General features: G+C 54.3%; 1 protein-coding gene across 1 annotated transcript in view; it reads left to right on the forward strand.

Moving 5' to 3' along the window:
• The window catches only part of SCN3B (sodium voltage-gated channel beta subunit 3), a 76,972-nt gene that overhangs the window by 61,674 nt on the left and 1,616 nt on the right, over positions 1 to 13,682 (forward strand). The window lies entirely within an intron of this gene.

A 13,682-nucleotide genomic window follows, 5' to 3' on the forward strand; every position in this document is an offset into this window, starting at 1 on the left:
AGTTCGCCACCCAGCTGCGGCAGTACGTGGTGAAGTGGGTGAAGGATTCGGAAGCCACTACATGGGACGCACTGATCGACCTGATCTGCAGGGAGCAGTTCTACCGCAGGTGCGCCCAAGAAGTGAAGGAGTGGGTGCTAGATCGGGAGCCACCCAGCTTAAAAATGGCTGCCCAATTAGCCGACAAATATGTGGCAATTCGGCCACGGGGGCAGAAGCGCCCCGCCAGCAGCCAGCTCCAACAGACTGTACCACCAAGGGGACCCCCCTCTTCAGCTCATCACCCCCAAAGACAAGCATCTTCCAACCCGGGTGCTCTTGGCCAGCAACCGCACCGCAGCGTCCCTGCAACTGATCAGAGATCATCGGTGCCACGACTGGAGAAGAAGTGCTACGGCTGTGGGAAAATCGGACATCTGAGGATGAACTGTCCTGCATCCCAAGCACCCCAGACTCGTGCCCCAAATCCGAGTGCTGGAGCCCGGATCGCTTGTTTGACGAGAGGAGATGAGCCTACAGAGACTGTTCCCCCTCCAGTCAGTCCGATGGAGTGTGGCGAGAGACAGGTGCACTCTGCGGAGAGAGTCACCTGCATGGCCAAACAGCCCCTACACAACATGTGGAGGCACCTGCAGCCAGTCCACGTGGGACCCCTGCAGGGAGAAGGCCTAAGAGACTCTGGGGCCTCAATCACTGTGGTGAGCCCCCACCTTATAGATCCTGCTGCCGTATTGCAGGGTCGCACTGCCACGATCACCCTGGCAGAAGGAACAGAAAAAGCGGTTCCCATGGCAAGAGTCTACCTGGACTGGGGAGCTGGACCAGAGTTGCGAGAAGTTGCCGTCATGGATGGTCTCCCAACTGATGTGGTCCTAGGAAATGATCTGGGTGGTGGGATCGTCACTATGTTTGTTGGCGCCATTCCCCGGAGTCAAGTTCCAAAACCACCATTGACATCAGCTACTCCAGCACCGCCCAGCCCAGAGGAAAAGACTACAGCTGCTAGACAACTGCCAGCAAAGCCAACCACAGCATCAACCAGCCCAGAGGAAAAGATTACAGCGGCTAGATCAGCACATCTACCCCGCATGCCTTTTGCCTCTGGTATGCCTACGTCCCCTAGCAACGCAGAGGATGTCGGTTCCAGCTCGTTTGATCCTGTGGGGGTGCCCAATGATGCTCCTGACCCAAGTGGTTTGCCAACTCCGGCGGTGAGTATGAGAAACCACACTGACTTTTCCATGACTGACCCCTACCAGACTGACCCTAGTAGTCCCCACCTAGATCCCCCTGTAGAGTGTCCCAATTTAGGAGAGATTGAGGGCCACAGGCAGGAGTTTAGGGAGGCTCAACTCTCTGACCCATCCCCGAAAGGCATGAGGCGCCACTCTGGCAGCGGCCTTGACAGGGTTGGGGCGGGAAGTTTGACCTGGCGGGAAGGGTTAAGGTACAGGGTAGCCAGGAAAGTGGGAGGGGATAGACCAGATAGAGAATGTGTCCAACTGGTCCCCCCAGGGAACTTTCCTGTGCAACCGGTGTCGGTTGCCAGCGAAACCCCTTTGGACAGTAACCCGGAGACAGACCGTACCCTGAAGTGCCTGACACAGAGCTTACCCTGGTCTGGAATGTCGGATGACGCCCAGACCAACTGTAAGGCTGGTGCCATGCGTTGGCAGACGGGGCACTCCAGCGGTTGTGTTGTCTCTGGGCCTCTGCCCATAGGAGAACCCTTGCAGCAAGTTGCTGTGGACATAGCAGGTCCCCTGCCTGTGCGCAGTAGATCGGGGAAGACACGCAGCCTCCCTGTAGTGGATGCCACACAGGATCCAGAGGCTGGTGGTCTGGCCGCCATCACTGTGGCACAGGTAGCGGACGAGGAGGAAGGAGTAGGCCTAGGTGACAGGGTAGGTTTCCCGAGTCATAGGTCGACAGAAGAGGATTGGAGGGCAGGTCTGACAGTTAGGGCAGACAGTTGCCAGATAGGTATGACGGAGGTGCAGTGCCTGGGGCACCATGTGGGAGGAGACAGGGGTAGGCCCAACCCAGAGGGGGTGGAGGCAACCAGAGGCTGTCCCCGACCCACATCACCCAGACCGGTACTGACCTTAGAACCTGTAAGGCCCTACGGACATGTTGTCATTGACTTTAGTCCTGTAGTGAACCCCTTGACAGAGATGGCTAGGAAGGGCATTCCCAAGTCAGTGGACTTTGCACCCGCTTGCGAGTTGGCATTCCAGTCATTGAAGGAGGCTCGGGTACCCGCTCCAGTGCTGATGGCGCACATTCTTGACCAGGACTGTGTGTTACGAACTATTGCGCCACTGCACGGACTGGGAGCTGTACCAAGCCAGAAAGAGCCATATGGGCAGGAGCACCCTGTGGCCTGGTTGAGCAGTATACTGCTATTGTGGGAGGTGGGGTATGCCACAGTTGGGACACCGTGGGTGGCACTTGTTTGTAACCGGCCCCCCACCGTGGTGACTTACCACCTACCTGTTAGGTGGCTGCAACCGACCTTGGGGGAATTGGACAGACTTTTGTGGTGGAGCCTTGAACTTGGACTTCAGGTGGACTATTTGAACATTGTGCACCCACGAAGAGAGGCCCACTACACTATGGATGAACTGTCTAGGCCAGAGCCTACACACCCCAGGTAGCGTCCCCTTCACCCCAACAGACTGCGGGACCAGGACCCAAATCGTTGGGACATGGGTCCCTGGTTGACCCGCTTGAATGGGGGGGGGAGGAGTGTGGCCGGAGAGCCCCAGCCACGAGGCAAATGGCCGCCTTGGCACTGAAGGGGTTAATCCCTAGTGCCCGGCGCCATTTGTTAAAGACAATGGGCGCTTGGCGCCAGATTTAAAAATGTATTGTGGGCGCTAGGCGCCGTGTTTTATTAATATAAAAAATGTATTTTATGGTTGTGCCGTGGTCCCGGACCTCTCCGGAGACCACGGCAGGGAGGACAGCCCCCGGCGCGCTCAGCAGAGTGTGCGCGCCGGGGGAGAGGAGGCAGCCGCTGACCGCCGGAGTCCGGGAGCTCCGCTCCCGGCAGCGGTCCGTGTAGCCCCGGGCGCACTGGAGTGTGCGCGCCGGGGAGAAGGGTGAGCGCTGCGGCTGGGAGCTCGGCTCCCGCTGCAGTGCTCTATGTGAGAGCCGCCGCTGGGGGCCGGGAGCTCTGCTCCCAGCGCCTCAGCCCAGCACGGGTGGCCAGCCGCAGCAGCCGGGACGGACGTCCCGGGCTGCTAGCCGGCGAGGGGGGTGCGCTGCAGCCCGGCTCCCCGCCGGACGCTGCAGCGAGGCTACCAGACAGGCGCCGCTCATGGGGGACCGGGCTAGCCGGCTCCCTAGCGGCGTGGCTGAAATTAGGCTGCCCAGCAGGATGGTGAGCGCTGGGGTCCGGGAGCTACGCTCCCGGCGCCTCAGCGCTGAAACAAAGCCAGAGTCACGGCGGCCGGGACAAGTGTCCCGGGCCGCCGGGCTTAGGTACAGGGGGGTGCGCCGCTGCGTGCGGCGAGGCCACAAAGGTAGTGCCACACTGGGGGGACAGGGAGAGCCAGCTCCCTGGACCCCAGTGGCAGGCAGACAGGCTGGAGGGTGGGGGAAGCCAGCCCCATACCTCCAGCACACAGAGAGCCCTAGCAGCCAGGCTGCAGGGCTAGGGAAGGCACTGCAGTGCCTGAGTATGTAGAGTCTGTGCAGGGCACAGGCTCAGTGTATAGTTACAGGGAAATGTACAGTGTGATTTAAAATGTAATGTATTTAAAGATAAAATGCACTTACTTGATTGTGTGTCCCAGGAGGGGGGAATCCATAGCTGTGCAGGCTGATGGATTCTCCCAGACCTTTTCCCTAAAAACGGAATGCTTTCCCATCCAGCCTCACAGTTCCAATGGGCACAGGGAGAAAGAGAAGCAGCTTAGCTATAAAACAAGCTGAGTGGTTTCTTGGAGCTCCATGGAGATCAGCCGTAGTGCCAAGAAACCTGGACCGGGGAGCCCGGCTGCCCAGCTCTGGAGCCCAAATCCAGGCTGCAGGCAGTGAGAGGGGTCCCGGGCAGGTTTCTGGAAGTCAGATTTAGGAGGGAAAACTTCCCCCCAGCCAGACTGGACGGCACCGGGGAGTATCCTGATTCTCCAAGGTAGGAGCGTCAAAGGAGACCGACCACTCCCCACTGTCCATAGGGAACAATGTTAGGTGTGCATGAGACCAGAGCATGCACAGCTCATGGGTAAACATTGATTGGTTGTACACCACAGGGCGGGCTTACCCCCTGTGGTAAGGGGTCTTGGAGAGGGATAAAAGAAGGGCAGTTGGCCCATAGGAGTGTGGATTGTAACATCTTCTTCTGCTGAAAAGATCTTGATTGTATGCTGTTGCCCCTAGCAATAGGGAGGAGCCTTTTTAAAGGTTATTTGAGCAATAAACACCTTTGCCTCAAGAAGACTGCTTCATCTTGTGACCAACAGGGTTAGGCCAAACCTAGCCCCGTTCTCCGGCTGTCCAGGGAAGCACCTGACGTCTCCAAGCTCCGCCTTCCGCCAGCTACCGGTAGAGGCCTAGCAAGTGGCTAGTGGGGATTCGTCGACACCACACAGGTGTGGTAAAGCAGTGCGTCGGCACATACAGAGCAGAACCGTGGTTCCAAACGCCACGGCAGGTTAGGAGTTTGGTGGTGGCAGCGAGAACCCGCCCACAGCGCAGTGGGTGGAGTCAGTAACAGGCGGTTACTGACGGTAAGCGGGAATCCCCTATGTGGTCCGGCCTCGTGCGGCTTGACCTTCCATTCTGTGCGCAGTCAACGGGACGCGGAAGCTGCGAGTGCTTCCGTACGGTATCGTCCTGTCACAAGTATAAACAGCGAGTCAGATTTTCTGACTCCAGCCGTCCTTGAAATATATATTTTCAATGCCCTGACAACGTCCAGCAACTTGGAATCCTCCAAATCGCTAGTAGCCGCAGGCACCACAATAGGCTGGTTCAGGTGAAACGCTGAAACCACCTTAGGCAGAAACTGAGGACGCGTCCGCAGTTCTGCCCTGTCCGAATGGAAAATCAGATATGGGCTTTTATACGATAAAGCCGCCAATTCTGACACTCTCCTGGCTGAAGCCAGGGCCAGTAGCATGGTTACTTTCCATGTAAGATCTTTCAAATCCACCGATTTGAGTGGCTCAAACCAATGGGATTTGAGAAAATCCAAAACTACATTAAGATCCCACGGAGCCACTGGGGGCACAACCGGGGGCTGTATATGTAGTACTCCTTTTACAAAAGTCTGGACTTCAGGAACTGAAGCCAATTCTTTCTGGAAGAAAATCGACAGGGCCGAAATTTGAACCTTAATGGACCCTAATTTGAGGCCCATAGACAATCCTGTTTGCAGGAAATGTAGGAATCGACCCAGTTGAAATTCCTCCGTCGGGGCCTTCCTGGCCTCACACCACGCAACATATTTTCTCCAAATGCGGTGATAATGTTGTGCAGTCACCTCCTTCCTGGCTTTTACCAGGGTAGGGATGACCTCTTCCGGAATGCCTTTTTCCCTTAGAATTCGGCGTTCAACCGCCATCCCGTCAAACGCAGCCGCGGTAAGTCTTGGAATAGACACGGTCCCTGCTGAAGCAGGTCCCGTCTTAGAGGTAGAGGCCACGGATCTTCCGTGAGCATCTCCTGAAGTTCCGGGTACCAAGTTCTTCTTGGCCAATCCGGAGCCACGAGTATCGTTCTTACTCCCCTTTGCCGTATAATTCTCAGTACTTTTGGTATGAGAGGCAGAGGAGGAAACACATACACTGACTGGAACACCCACGGTGTTACCAGAGCGTCCATAGCTATTGCCTGAGGGTCTCTTGACCTGGCGCAATACCTGTCCAGTTTTTTGTTGAGGCGGGACGCCATCATATCCACCTTTGGTTTTTCCCAACGGTTCACAATCATGTGGAAGACTTCTGGATGAAGTCCCCACTCTCCCGGGTGTAGATCGTGTCTGCTGAGGAAGTCCGCTTCCCAGTTGTCCACTCCCGGAATGAACACTGCTGACAGTGCTATCACATGATCTTCCGCCCAGCGAAGAATCCTTGCAGCTTCTGCCATTGCCCTCCTGCTTCTTGTGTCGCCCTGTCTGTTTACGTGGGCGACTGCCGTGATGTTGTCCGACTGGATCAACACCGGCTGACCCTGAAGCAGGGGTTTTGCCAGGCTTAGAGCATTGTAAATCGCTCTTAGCTCCAGTATATTTATGTGAAGAGACATCTCCAGGCTTGACCACACTCCCTGGAAGTTTCTTCCCTGTGTGACCGCTCCCCAGCCTCTCAGACTGGCATCCGTGGTCACCAGGACCCAGTCCTGTATGCCGAATCTGCGGCCCTCTAACAGATGAGCACTCTGCAACCACCACAGAAGAGACACCCTTGTCCGTGGAGACAAAGTTATCCGCTGATGCATCTGCAGATGCGATCCGGACCATTTGTCCAGCAGATCCCACTGAAAAGTTCGTGCGTGGAATCTGCCGAATGGAATCGCTTCGTAAGAAGCCACCATTTTTCCCAGGACTCTTGTGCATTGATGCACAGACACTTTTCCTGGTTTTAGGAGGTTCCTGACAAGTTCGGATAACTCCCTGGCTTTCTCCTCCGGAAGAAACACCTTTTTCTGAACCGTGTCCAGAATCATTCCCAGGAACAGCAGACGTGTCGTCGGGGTCAATTGAGATTTTGGAAAATTCAGAATCCACCCGTGCTGTTGCAGCACTACTTGGGTTAGTGCTACTACGTCCTCCAGCTGTTCTCTGGACCTTGCCCTTATCAGGAGATCGTCCAAGTAAGGGATAATTAATACGCCTTTTCTTCGCAGAAGAAACATCATTTCGGCCATTACCTTGGTAAAGACCCGAGGTGCCGTGGACAATCCAAACGGCAGCGTCTGAAACTGATAATGACAGTTTTGCACCACGAACCTGAGGTACCCTTGATGTGAAGGGCAAATTGGGACATGCAGGTAAGCATCCTTGATGTCCAGAGACACCATATAGTCCCCTTCTTCCAGGTTCGCTATCACTGCTCTGAGTGACTCCATCTTGAACTTGAATTTTTGTATGTACAGGTTCAAAGATTTCAGATTTAGAATAGGTCTTACCGAGCCGTCCGGCTTCGGTACCACAAATAGTGTGGAATAATACCCCTTTCCCTGTTGTAGGAGGGGTACCTTGACTATCACCTGCTGAGAATACAGCTTGTGAATGGCTTCCAATACCGTCGCCCTGTCTGAGGGAGACGTTGGCAGAGCAGACTGTAGGAACCGGCGAGGGGGAGACTTCTCGAATTCCAACCTGTAACCCTGAGATACTACCTGCAGGATCCAGGGGTCCACCTGTGAGTGAGCCCACTGTGCGCTGAAATTCTTGAGTCGACCCCCCACCGCCCCTGAGTCCGCTTGTAAAGCCCCAATGTCATGCTGAGGGCTTTGCAGAAGCCGGGGAGGGCTTCTGCTCCTGGGAGGGAGCTGCTTGGTGCACTCTCTTACCCTTTCCTTTGCCTCGGGGCAGATATGACTGTCCTTTTGCCCGCTTGTTCTTATAGGAACGAAAGGACTGCGGCTGAAAAGACAGTGTCTTTTTCTGTTGGGAGGGGACCTGAGGTAAAAAGGTGGATTTCCCGGCTGTTGCCGTGGCCACCAAATCCGATAGACCGACCCCAAATAATTCCTCCCCTTTATACGGCAATACTTCTTAATTGCTCTATAGTCAATAAAATACTGTCCCTATCCAGGGTATCAATATTTTCAGTCAGGGAATCCGACCAAACCACCCCAGCACTGCACATCCATGCTGAGGCGATGGCTGGTCGCAGTATAACACCAGTATGAGTGTATATACTTTTCAGGGTAGTTTCCAGCCTCCTATCAGCTGGATCCTTGAGGGCGGCCGTTTCAGGAGACGGTAACGCCACTTGTTTTGATAAGCGTGTGAGTGCCTTATCCACCCTAGGGGGTGTTTCCCAGCGCGCCCTAACCTCTGGCGGGAAAGGATATAATGCCAATAACTTCTTTGAAATTAGCATTTTTCTATCGGGGTTAACCCACGCTTCATCACACACTTCATTCAATTCCTCTGATTCAGGAAAAACTACAGGTAGTTTTTTCAGACCCCACATAATACCCCTTTTTGTGGTACTTGCAGTATCAGAGATATGCAAAGCCTCCTTCATTGCCGTGATCATATAACGTGTGGCCCTACTGGAAAATACGTTTGTTTCTTCACCGTCGACACTAGATTCGGTGTCCGTGTCTGGGTCTGTGTCGACCGACTGAGGTAAAGGGCGTTTTACAGCCCCTGACGGTGTCTGAGACGCCTGGACAGGTACTAACTGGTTTTCCGGCCGTCTCATGTCGTCAACTGATTTTTGTAACGTGCTGACATTATCACGTAATTCCATAAACAAAGCCATCCATTCCGGTGTCGACTCCCTAGGGGGTGACATCACCATTACCGGCAATTGCTCCGCCTCCACACCAACATCGTCCTCATACATGTCGACACACACGTACCGACACACAGCAGACACACAGGGAATGCTCTTATCGAAGACAGGACCCCACTAGCCCTTTGGGGAGACAGAGGGAGAGTTTGCCAGCACACACCCAAGCGCTATAAATATATAGGAACAACCCTACAGAAGTGTTGTTTCCTTTATAGCAGCTTAATATATCAATATCGCCAAAAAAGTGCCCCCCCTCTCTGTTTTTTTACCCTGTTTCTGTAGTGCAGTGCAGGGGAGAGTCCTGGGAGCCTTCCTCGCAGCGGAGCTGTGCAGGAAAATGGCGCTGTGTGCTGAGGAGATAGGCCCCGCCCCCTATTTCGGCGGGCTCTTCTCCCGGTGTTTGTGAGACCTGGCAGGGGTTAAATACATCCATATAGCCCCAGGGGCTATATGTGATGTATTTTTAGCCAGAACAAGGTATTATCATTGCTGCCCAGGGCGCCCCCCCCCAGCGCCCTGCACCCTCAGTGACCGCTGGTGTGAAGTGTGCTGACAACAATGGCGCACAGCTGCAGTGCTGTGCGCTACCTCATGAAGACTGAAAAGTCTTCTGCCGCCGGTTTCTGGACCTCTTCACTTTTCGGCATCTGCAAGGGGGTCGGCGGCGCGGCTCCGGGACCGGACTCCATGGCTGGGCCTGTGTTCGATCCCTCTGGAGCTAATGGTGTCCAGTAGCCTAAGAAGCCAATCCATCCTGCACGCAGGTGAGTTCACTTCTTCTCCCCTAAGTCCCTCGTTGCAGTGAGCCTGTTGCCAGCAGGACTCACTGAAAATAAAAAACCTAATAACTTTTTCTAAGCAGCTCTTTAGGAGAGCCACCTAGATTGCACCCTGCTCGGACGGGCACAAAAACCTAACTGAGGCTTGGAGGAGGGTCATAGGGGGAGGAGCCAGTGCACACCACCTAGTCTTAAAGCTTTTATTTTTGTGCCCTGTCTCCTGCGGAGCCGCTAATCCCCATGGTCCTGACGGAGTCCCAGCATCCACTAGGACGTCAGAGAAAATACTTTATATCATAACAATGAATCAGGATAGAGCTTGTAGTGCAAATTAGATTCATGGAGGCTAACATCCGTTGGTTGTTGCTGTTTGTGTCTTGTTATTTAGGCCTCTAGCCAGCTGATGTTATGTTAAACAACAATAGCACCATATATCTAATGCATTGGGTAAACAGGTCTTCACTATGTAACTGTCACTCTGTGGATTCCTGCTGCCTCCATTCCCCTCCTCACATCATGTCACATGCAGCCCTGTCCTCACTGACACATCACTCATCTCCTGATATACTCTGTGCTGCTGGGGACCCTGCTCCTCCCACTATATAACTCTCAGGCTGTGGCTTCCTGCTGCGTCCACTCCCCTCCTCACATCATGTCACTGCAGCTGTCACATGCAGCCCTGTCCTCACTGACACATCACTCATCTCCTGATATACTCAGCTGCTGGGGGATCCTGCTCGTCCCACTATATAACTCTCAGTCTGTGGCTTTCTGCTGCCTCCATTCCCCTCCTCACATCATGTCACTGCCCCTGTCACATACAGCCCTGTCCTCACTAACACATTACTCCTCTCCTGATATACTCTGTGCTGCTGGGGACCCTGCTCCTCCCACTATATAACTCTCAGTCTGTGACTTCCTGCTGCCTCCATTCCCCTCCTCACATCATGTCACTGCCCCTGTCACATGCAGCCCTGTCCTCACTGACACATCACTCATCTCCTGATATACTCTGTGCTGCTGGGACCCTGCACCTCCCACTATATAACTCTCAGTCTGTGGCTTCCTGCTGCCTCCATTCCCCTCCTCACATCATGTCACTGCCCCTGTCACATACAGCCCTGTCCTCACGGACACATCAATCATCTCCTGATATACTCTGTGCTGCTGGGGAAATGCTCCTCCCACTATATAACTCTCAGTCTGTGGCTTCCTGCTGCCTCCATTCCCCTCCTCACATCATGTCACTGCCCCTGTCACATGCAGCCCTGTCCTCACTAACACATTACTCCTCTCCTGATATACTCTGTGCCGCTGGGGACCCTGCTCCTCCCACTATATAAATCTCAGTCTGTGGCTTCCTGCTGCCTCCATTCCCCTCCTCACATCATGTCACTGCCCCGGTCACATGCAGCCCTGTCCTCACTGACACATCACTCATCTCCTGATATACTCTGTGCTGCTGGGGACCCTGCTCCTCCCACTATATAACTCTCAGTCTGTGGCTTCCTGCTGCCTCCATTCCTCTCCTCACATCATGTCACTGCCCCTGTCACATGCAGCCCTGTCCTCACGGACACATCAATCATCTCTTGATATACTCTGTGCTGCTGGGGAAATGCTCCTCCCACTATATAACTCTCAGTCTGTGGCTTCCTGCTGCCTCCATTCCCCTCCTCACATCATGTCACTGCCCCTGTCACATGCAGCCCTGTCCTCACTGACACAACAGTCATCTCCTGATATACTCTGCGCTGCTGGGGATCCTGCTCCTCCCACTATATAACTTTCAGTCTGTGGCTTCCTGCTGCCTCCATTCCTCTCCTCACATCATGTCACTGCCCCTGTCACATGCAACCCTGTCCTCACATCACTCATCTCCTGATATACTCTCTGCTGCTGGAGACCCTGCTCCTCCCACTATATAACTCTGTCTGTGGCTTCCTGCTGCCTCCATTCCCCTCCTCACATCATGTCACTGCCCCTGTCACATGCAGCCCTGTCCTCACTGACACATCACTCATCTCCTGATGTACTCTGTGCTGCTGGGGACCCTGCTCCTCCCACTATATAACTCTCAGTCTGTGGCTTCCTGCTGCCTCCATTCCCCTCCTCACATCATGTCACTGCCCCTGTCACATGCAGCCCTGTCCTCACTGACACATCACTCATCTCCTGATATACTCTGTGCTGCTGGGAACCCTGCTCCTCCCACTATATAACTTTCAGTCTGTGGCTTCCTGCTGCCTCCATTCCCCTCCTCACATAATGTCACTGCCCCTGACACATGCAGCCCTGTCCTCACTGACACATCAATCATCTCCTGATATACTCTGCGCTGCTGGGGACCCTGCTCCTCCCACTATATAACTTTCAGTCTGTGGCTTCCTGCTGCCTCCATTCCCCTCCTCACATCATGTCACTGCCCCTGTCACATGCAGCCCTGTCCTCACATCACTCATCTCCTGATATACTCTGTGCTGCTGGGGACCCTGCTCCTCCCACTATATAACTCTCAGTCTGTGACTTCCTGCTGCCTCCATTCCCCTCCTCACATCATGTCACTGCCCCTGTCACATGCAGCCCTGTCCTCACTGACACATCACTCATCTCCTGATATACTCTGTGCTGCTGGGGACCCGGCTCCTCCCACTATATAACTCTCAGTCTGTGGCTTCCTGCTGCCTCCATTCCCCTCCTCACATCATGTCACTGCCCCTGTCACATGCAGCCCTGTCCTCACTGATACATCACTCATCTCCTGATATACTCTGTGCTGCGGGGGACCCTGCTCCTCCACTATATAACTCTCAGCCTGTGGCTTCCTGCTGCCTACATTCCCCTCCTCACATCATGTCACTGCCCCTGTCACATGCAGCCCTGTCCTCACTGACACATCACTCATCTCCTGATATACTCTGTGCTGCTGGGACCCTGCACCTCCCACTATATAACTCTCAGTCTGTGGCTTCCTGCTGCCTCCATTCCCCTCCTCACATCATGTCACTGCCCCTGTCACATGCAACCCTGTCCTCACATCACTCATCTCCTGATATACTCTGTGCTGCTGGAGACCCTGCTCCTCCCACTATATAACTCTCAGTCTGTGGCTTCCTGCTGCCTCCATTCCCCTCCTCACATCATGTCACTGCCCCTGTCACATGCAGCCCTGTCCTCACTGACACATCACTCATCTCCTGATGTACTCTGTGCTGCTGGGGACCCTGCTCCTCCCACTATATAACTCTCAGTCTGTGGCTTCCTGCTGCCTCCATTCCCCTCCTCACATCATGTCACTGCCCCTGTCACATGCAGCCCTGTCCTCACTGACACATCACTCATCTCCTGATATACTCTGTGCTGCTGGGAACCCTGCTCCTCCCACTATATAACTTTCAGTCTGTGGCTTCCTGCTGCCTCCATTCCCCTCCTCACATAATGTCACTGCCCCTGACACATGCAGCCCTGTCCTCACTGACACATCAATCATCTCCTGATATACTCTGCGCTGCTGGGGACCCTGCTCCTCCCACTATATAACTTTCAGTCTGTGGCTTCCTGCTGCCTCCATTCCCCTCCTCACATCATGTCACTGCCCCTGTCACATGCAGCCCTGTCCTCACATCACTCATCTCCTGATATACTCTGTGCTGCTGGGGACCCTGCTCCTCCCACTATATAACTCTCAGTCTGTGACTTCCTGCTGCCTCCATTCCCCTCCTCACATCATGTCACTGCCCCTGTCACATGCAGCCCTGTCCTCACTGACACATCACTCATCTCCTGATATACTCTGTGCTGCTGGGGACCCGGCTCCTCCCACTATATAACTCTCAGTCTGTGGCTTCCTGCTGCCTCCATTCCCCTCCTCACATCATGTCACTGCCCCTGTCACATGCAGCCCTGTCCTCACTGATACATCACTCATCTCCTGATATACTCTGTGCTGCGGGGGACCCTGCTCCTCCACTATATAACTCTCAGCCTGTGGCTTCCTGCTGCCTACATTCCCCTCCTCACATCATGTCACTGCCCCTGTCACATGCAGCCCTGTCCTCACTAACACCTCACCCATCTCCTGATATAATCTGTGCTGCTGGGGACCCTGCTCCTCCCACTATATAACTCTCAGTCCATGGCTTCCTGCTGCCTACATTCCCCTCCTCACATCATGTCACTGCCCCTGTCACATGCAGCCCTGTCCTCACTGACACATCACTCATCTCCTGATATACTCTGCGCTGCTGGGGACCTTGCTCCTCCCACTATATAACTCTCAGTCTGTGGCTTCCTGCTGCCTCCATTCCCCTCCTCACATCATGTCACTGCCCCTGTCACATGCAGCCCTGTCCTCACTGACACCTCCCTCATCTCCTGATATACTCTGTGCTGCTGGGGACCCTGCTTCTCCCACTATATAACT

The sequence above is a fragment of the Pseudophryne corroboree genome, chromosome 10 (assembly GCF_028390025.1).
Source record: "Pseudophryne corroboree isolate aPseCor3 chromosome 10, aPseCor3.hap2, whole genome shotgun sequence".
NCBI lineage: Eukaryota > Metazoa > Chordata > Amphibia > Anura > Myobatrachidae > Pseudophryne > Pseudophryne corroboree.